Genomic DNA, 5,847 nt, shown 5'->3' with positions numbered 1-5,847 from the left:
CGGGGGCCGCGCATCCCGCGCCCCCCGCCCGGCCCCGCGGCCCCCCGAGCTCCCCCCCGGCCCGGCCCGGCCGCGCCGCCCCCACGCGGGGCGGGGGAGGGCGAGGACACGCGCGTGGGGCGGGGAAGGGACGGGGAGGGGATTGGGAGCGGGGAGGGGGCGCGGAACGCGCGGGGTCCCCGCGGGGATTGGGGATGGGGGACTGGGGATTGGGGATGGGGGATTGGGGGATTGGGGATGGGGGATTGCGGATGGGGGATTGGGGATTGGGGATTGGGGATTGGGGATTGCCGATTGGGGATGGGGGATTGGGGATGGGGGATTGGGGATTGGGGATTGGGGATGGGGGATTGGGGATGGGGGATTGGAGACTGGGGATTGGGAATTGCGGATTGGGGATTGGGGATGGGGGATTGGGGATTGGGGATTGGAGATTGGGGATGGCGGATTGGGGATTGGGGATTGGGGATGGGGGATTGGGGATGGGGGATTGGGGATTGCGGATTGGGGATTGGGGATTGGGGATGGGGGATTGGGGATTGGGGATGGGGGACTGGGGATTGGGGATGGGGGAAGGGGGATTGGGGATGGGGGATTGGGGATTGCGGATTGGGGATTGGGGATTGCGGATTGGGGATTGGGGATTGGGGATTGCGGATTGGGGATTGGGGATTGGGGATGGGGGACTGGGGATTGGGGATGGGGGACGGGGGATTGGGGATGGGGGATTGGGGATTGGGGATTGGGGATTGCGGATTGGGGATTGGGGATTGCGGATTGGGGATTGGGGATTGGGGATGGGGGATTGGGGGTTGGGGATTGCAGATTGGGGATGGGGGATTGGGGATTGGGGATTGGGGATTGCGGATTGGGGATTGGGGATGGGGGATTGGGGATGGGGGACTGGGGATTGGGGATGGGGGAAGGGGGATTGGGGATGGGGGATTGGGGATTGCGGATTGGGGATTGGGGATTGCGGACTGGGGATTGGGGATTGCGGATTGGGGATTGGGGATTGGGGATGGGGGATTGGGGGTTGGGGATGGGGGATTGGGGATGGGGGATTGGGGATTGGGGATTGGGGATTGCGGATTGGGGATTGGGGATGGGGGATTGGGGATGGGGGACTGGGGATTGGGGATGGGGGAAGGGGGATTGGGGATTGGGGATGGGGGATTGCGGATTGGGGATTGGGGATTGCGGACTGGGGATTGGGGATTGCGGATTGGGGATTGGGGATTGGGGATTGGGGATTGCGGATTGCGGAAGGGGGATTGGGGATTGGGGATTGCGGACTGGGGATTGCGGATTGCAGATTGCGGATTGCGGATTGGGGATTGCAGATTGAGGATTGGGGATCCCACATTTTCCCCTATTTCTCCACCTTTCCGCACATTTCCTCCTATTTTTCCATATTTTTACCACGCTTCCCCATGTTTTCACACGCTTCCCACACTTCCCTGTGTTCTCACACGTTTCCCATGATTTGCCACATCATTTCTCCAAACTTCACCACGTTTTCCCATCCATTTTTCTCCTTGCCCGTGTTCCCTCCTCCTCTCCCCATTCCCGGGGCTGCTCTGGGGAAGGGTCCCACTCCAGCAGCAGAGCAGGGTCCCAGGCTGGTGTCTTAATTAGCCTATTAATGTAATTAACTCTGTTTAATTAATCCCCGGGTTCTCCAAGAGCGGGGGACGGGGATCCATGGCCTGGGATGGGCAGGGGGGAGCAGAGCTGGGCTGGGCTGGGTGAAGGTCCTGTAGGGCCACAGTGGCACCATGGGGACTTGTGGGGTGACAAAGTGGCAGGGGGACACTGGGACAGGGCTATGAGGTGACAAAGCTGCAGGGGGACACTGGGACAGGGCTGGGGGGTGACGAAACTGCAGGGTGCCACGGTGACAGGATGGCAGGGTGACACGGTGGCAGTGCCACGGGGCTTCAGGGGGACACGGTGACGCGGCTGCCTGGCTGCAGGGCCAGGGCTTTGTGCCCTCTCGTGGCCGGTCCCGCAGCGCTCTCAGAGGGCTGGGACAGCCCCGAGCCCCAGGGCACCGAGGGACGGCAGCTGTTAATGATGCTTTGGGTTTTTTCCTATTTCCCAGATTCTGGACTGCACTGGTACAGAGCTCTGAACTCCACAGAAAGTGTCAGCAGTTCTCCTCACAGCTCAGGCACACAGAGCAATCCTTGTCCAGCCCCAGAACCAAGGACACCGCTGCAGCTCCAGGCCCAGAAAGTGCAAACAGTGAATTAAAGAGAGAAAAACAAGAATGGAACTTCTTAACCTAAAGGTGTAATTGGACAATTATCCCCAATATGGAAATGGAGCAGAACGTATAAAAATGTGAGACCTCATCCATTCTGTGACCATTTTTGTTTCATCTTTGGTGTAGCCACAGCCAGGCCCTTGCACTGCCCAAGGTGTATCCACTGAGGCCTTTTAATAAATCCCTGCTTTATCCTTTAGCTCTGCCCAGGCTCTGTTCTCGCTCAGCCTCCCAAGGCATCCCTATCAGAGCAGCTCCATCAGCACAACCCCATCCAAACGCTGCCCCTGGCCAGCCCTGGCTGCCTTTCCCCGAGCCTCTGCAAACAGGAGCTGCTCCAGCTCCCTGTTTGCCTTGGGAGGGCCAATGTTGCTCTTGGAAAATGCCAGTTTGTCAGAATGGGAGCGTTTGGCAGGAGCAGATCCATCCTGACACAACTCCTGTCCCAGCGCAGCCAGGGAGACTCCGGGAGGGGGGAGCAGGGCACTCCCCCTCCTCACCCTCCTCATCCTCAGCATGGGGGCTGCCAGGGCTGGTGCCACGGAGCCTCCTGGCACCGCCAGCTCCCCACAGAGCAGTCAGAGCCTTCCTTTCTCACCTCCAAAATTGGGGAAAAAGGCTGAGAACACCAGTCTGCGGTCAGGGCTGGCGCCGAGGGCTTGGGATGGGCCCAAGGTCACCCCAGCCCCTGCCTGGGGGACCCTGCAGGAGGGTCCCTGGATGCAGCCCAGGCCATGGAGGGTGAGCAGCTCACATGCAGGTTTTCAGCAGAATCAGGGCATTCTGGGTGAAATAAATGAGTTCTGGAGCGTCGTCCTCATGTTTGGTGTCCCAAGGGTGGCAGTGCCAGGGCTCGCCACCCTCAATGGTCCCCACTGAAGCACAACCAGGGCTGGTTTCCCCTCCCTGGGTCCTGGCAGGGGTGAGCAGCCCTTGGGCAGCCCCAGGGCTGGGCTGGTGAGGAGGGAGCTCGCTGGGAGGGAGATGCTGCATGGAGGAGAGTGAGCAAACCCTGGTGAGAGCAGTGGGAGCAGCTCTTCCCACAAAAAAAAACTGGTCCGGCAGTGGGATCAGCTCTTCTTTCCCCAAACCCTGCTCAGAGCAGTGGGATCAGCTCTTCCCACAAAAAAAACCTGGTCCTGCAGTGGGATCAGCTCTTCTTCCCCCAAGCCTGCTCAGAGCAGTGGGATCCCCAAACCTTGCTCCTTCACTGGGATCAGCTCTTCCCCCAGACCCTGTCCTGCAGCGGGGGACTGTCCTGCCTGATCCAGGACAATGACAAGTGCCACCAGGGCCAAACCCAGCAGCACCAGCACAGCTCCACCCTCTCCCCCACCCCAAACCCACCAGGATGGGACCCCTGCCACCCCACAGGCCCCCAGCCCACCCCAGGCAGGGGCTGCTCGGGCATTTCTGGGATTTCCCCAGTTTGTTATTAGAGAAAATGAAAGAAAAGGGCTGGGGGGATCAGCGGGGATGAGAAGTCCTTTAGGAACACGTTCGGCAGGTCCCCTCCACACTCTGCCAGGCTGGTAAAGGCTCGCAGGGCTCTGAAAGGCTCGCACAGCTTGATGGGGAGCGGCTGCTCCAAACAGCCGCAATTAGCGCAGCCAATTAGCGCCGCCGGCACAATCCAATTAGCGCCGCTGTTGGACAAATAGGGCAAAACTGCTGGGGTTCAGAGGGGGATGGATGGATGGATGGATGGATGGATGGATGGATGGATGGATGGATGGATGGATGGATGGATGGATGGATGGATGGATGGATGGATGGATGGATGGATGGATGGATGGATGGATGGATGGATGGATGGATGGATGGATGGATGGATGGATGGATGGATGGATGGATGGATGTCCCCAAAGCCACACAGCACAACCAGGTCACTCCTCACTGGGGTTATCCACACTGGGATGTCCCCAGCAGCTCTGGCAGTGCCACCCTCCTGCTGTTGTCCCATCCAAGGTCTCAGCAAAAGCTTTTCCCCAAGACTTGAGGTTTATCTGCTGGATTTTGGGGGAGAACCATCATCAATGTCAGGGTGCAGGGGGATTTGTCCCAGTTCTGCAGTGGAGAAAGGCAGGATGGAGAGGGGAAAACCCAATGTGGCAGAGCTCTCCAGGGCTGATCGCAGAATCAGGATAGGTGCAAGGAGGAGTGGATCACATCCCCTCATTGGGATCACATCTCCTCACTGGGATCACAGCACACAGAGCTGATCCCCTCCACACCCCCTCCCCATCACCCGGGGTAAATGGGGCACCAAAAACTCAGCAGCAGGGGTTAAAAGCAAGGCACAGAGCCCAGCCTGGCTGCAAGGGGCTGAGCTGGGCTGTGGGGCTGAGCCCCAGCTCCAGCAGCAGCTCCAAGCGCTGCCTCCACAACCCTGGCACGCAGCCACGGCTGGGGTGGAGCCCAGCCCTGTTATTAAAATGTGTGACAGCAGCTCAAGATGGAAAGTGAAGTTGTACATTCTCCATCTGAAACTCCGGGAGGAATTTCAAGCAGGGGAATGCAATTTCCAGCCTGGAGCCGAGCCAGCAGCGCCAGGGCGAGATTTTTGCTTAATATGGTTCTGCAAAACTCCAGCACAGAGAATTGCCCGTGGGTACAGGGCTTGTGGGGAGCTGCAGACAGCCCCGTGCTGGGAGGGGGAGCACAAAAACCCCAATTCCAGCTGTCCCTGTCCCCAACAGGAGCTTTGGCCACCTCAGCTCACGGGGATTTGGGGCAGAGCCTGCGTGGACAGGACAAACCCATTCCCTGGTTCGGGAAGGCAGCAGCATCCCAGGAGCCTGGACAAACCCATTTCTATGGTTTGGGAAGGCAGCAGCATCCCAGGAGCCTGGACAAACCCATTTCTATGGTTTGGGAAGGCAGCAGCATCCCAGGAGCCTGGACAAACCCATTTCCCTGGCTCAGGAAGGCAGCAGCATCCCAGGAAGGAGGATTTTGGCTGGGGGACCTCCAGCAGCCCAAAAAGGATGTGGGGGCAGCAGCTGTGTGTCCCTGTCCCCGGGGGATTTGGGGATTTGGGGGCTGCAGGAGCACGGGCACCCCGTGGCTGCAGAGCCAGGCCTGGCTCCCACCCAGCTGCAGCCACAAAAGGAGCCTCCCCCCAATTCCTGCTTTTGATTTAAATCATCCCAATAAGGGGATAAGGCAGCCAAAACCCACTGGTTTGGTTTGGGTTTTTTTTTTTTTTTTCTTTTTAAGCTTCAATTTAAAAAATACCATAGATGAAATGTGCAATTTTTATAGGGGCAGAGGCACAGGGCTCAGGGCAAACCCCACCCCTGGGGCTCTGACACTGCCCTGTCCCCTCATTGCCCATCTGACACAAACTGGCAGCACTCATTCCCTCAGTTCTGCCCTCCTGGGTGGGGACACAGCCGTGACACGGATTTCACACCATCCTGGGAGTGAAAAAATCACAGGGATGGGAGGAGGCACAAAAATTACATTTTTTTGGTGTTTAATTTGCTGTAACCCAGCCAGCGGGCACACAGGTCTGAGGAACCAGAGGGATTTGTCTCTCCTGGCTGGATGTGGAGCAGCCAAGGACATTTCCAGAG

This window comes from Ammospiza nelsoni, chromosome 17, assembly GCF_027579445.1.
Source record: "Ammospiza nelsoni isolate bAmmNel1 chromosome 17, bAmmNel1.pri, whole genome shotgun sequence".
In the NCBI taxonomy this organism is placed as follows: domain Eukaryota; kingdom Metazoa; phylum Chordata; class Aves; order Passeriformes; family Passerellidae; genus Ammospiza; species Ammospiza nelsoni.
Note: the sequence above shows the minus strand (reverse complement) of the source record.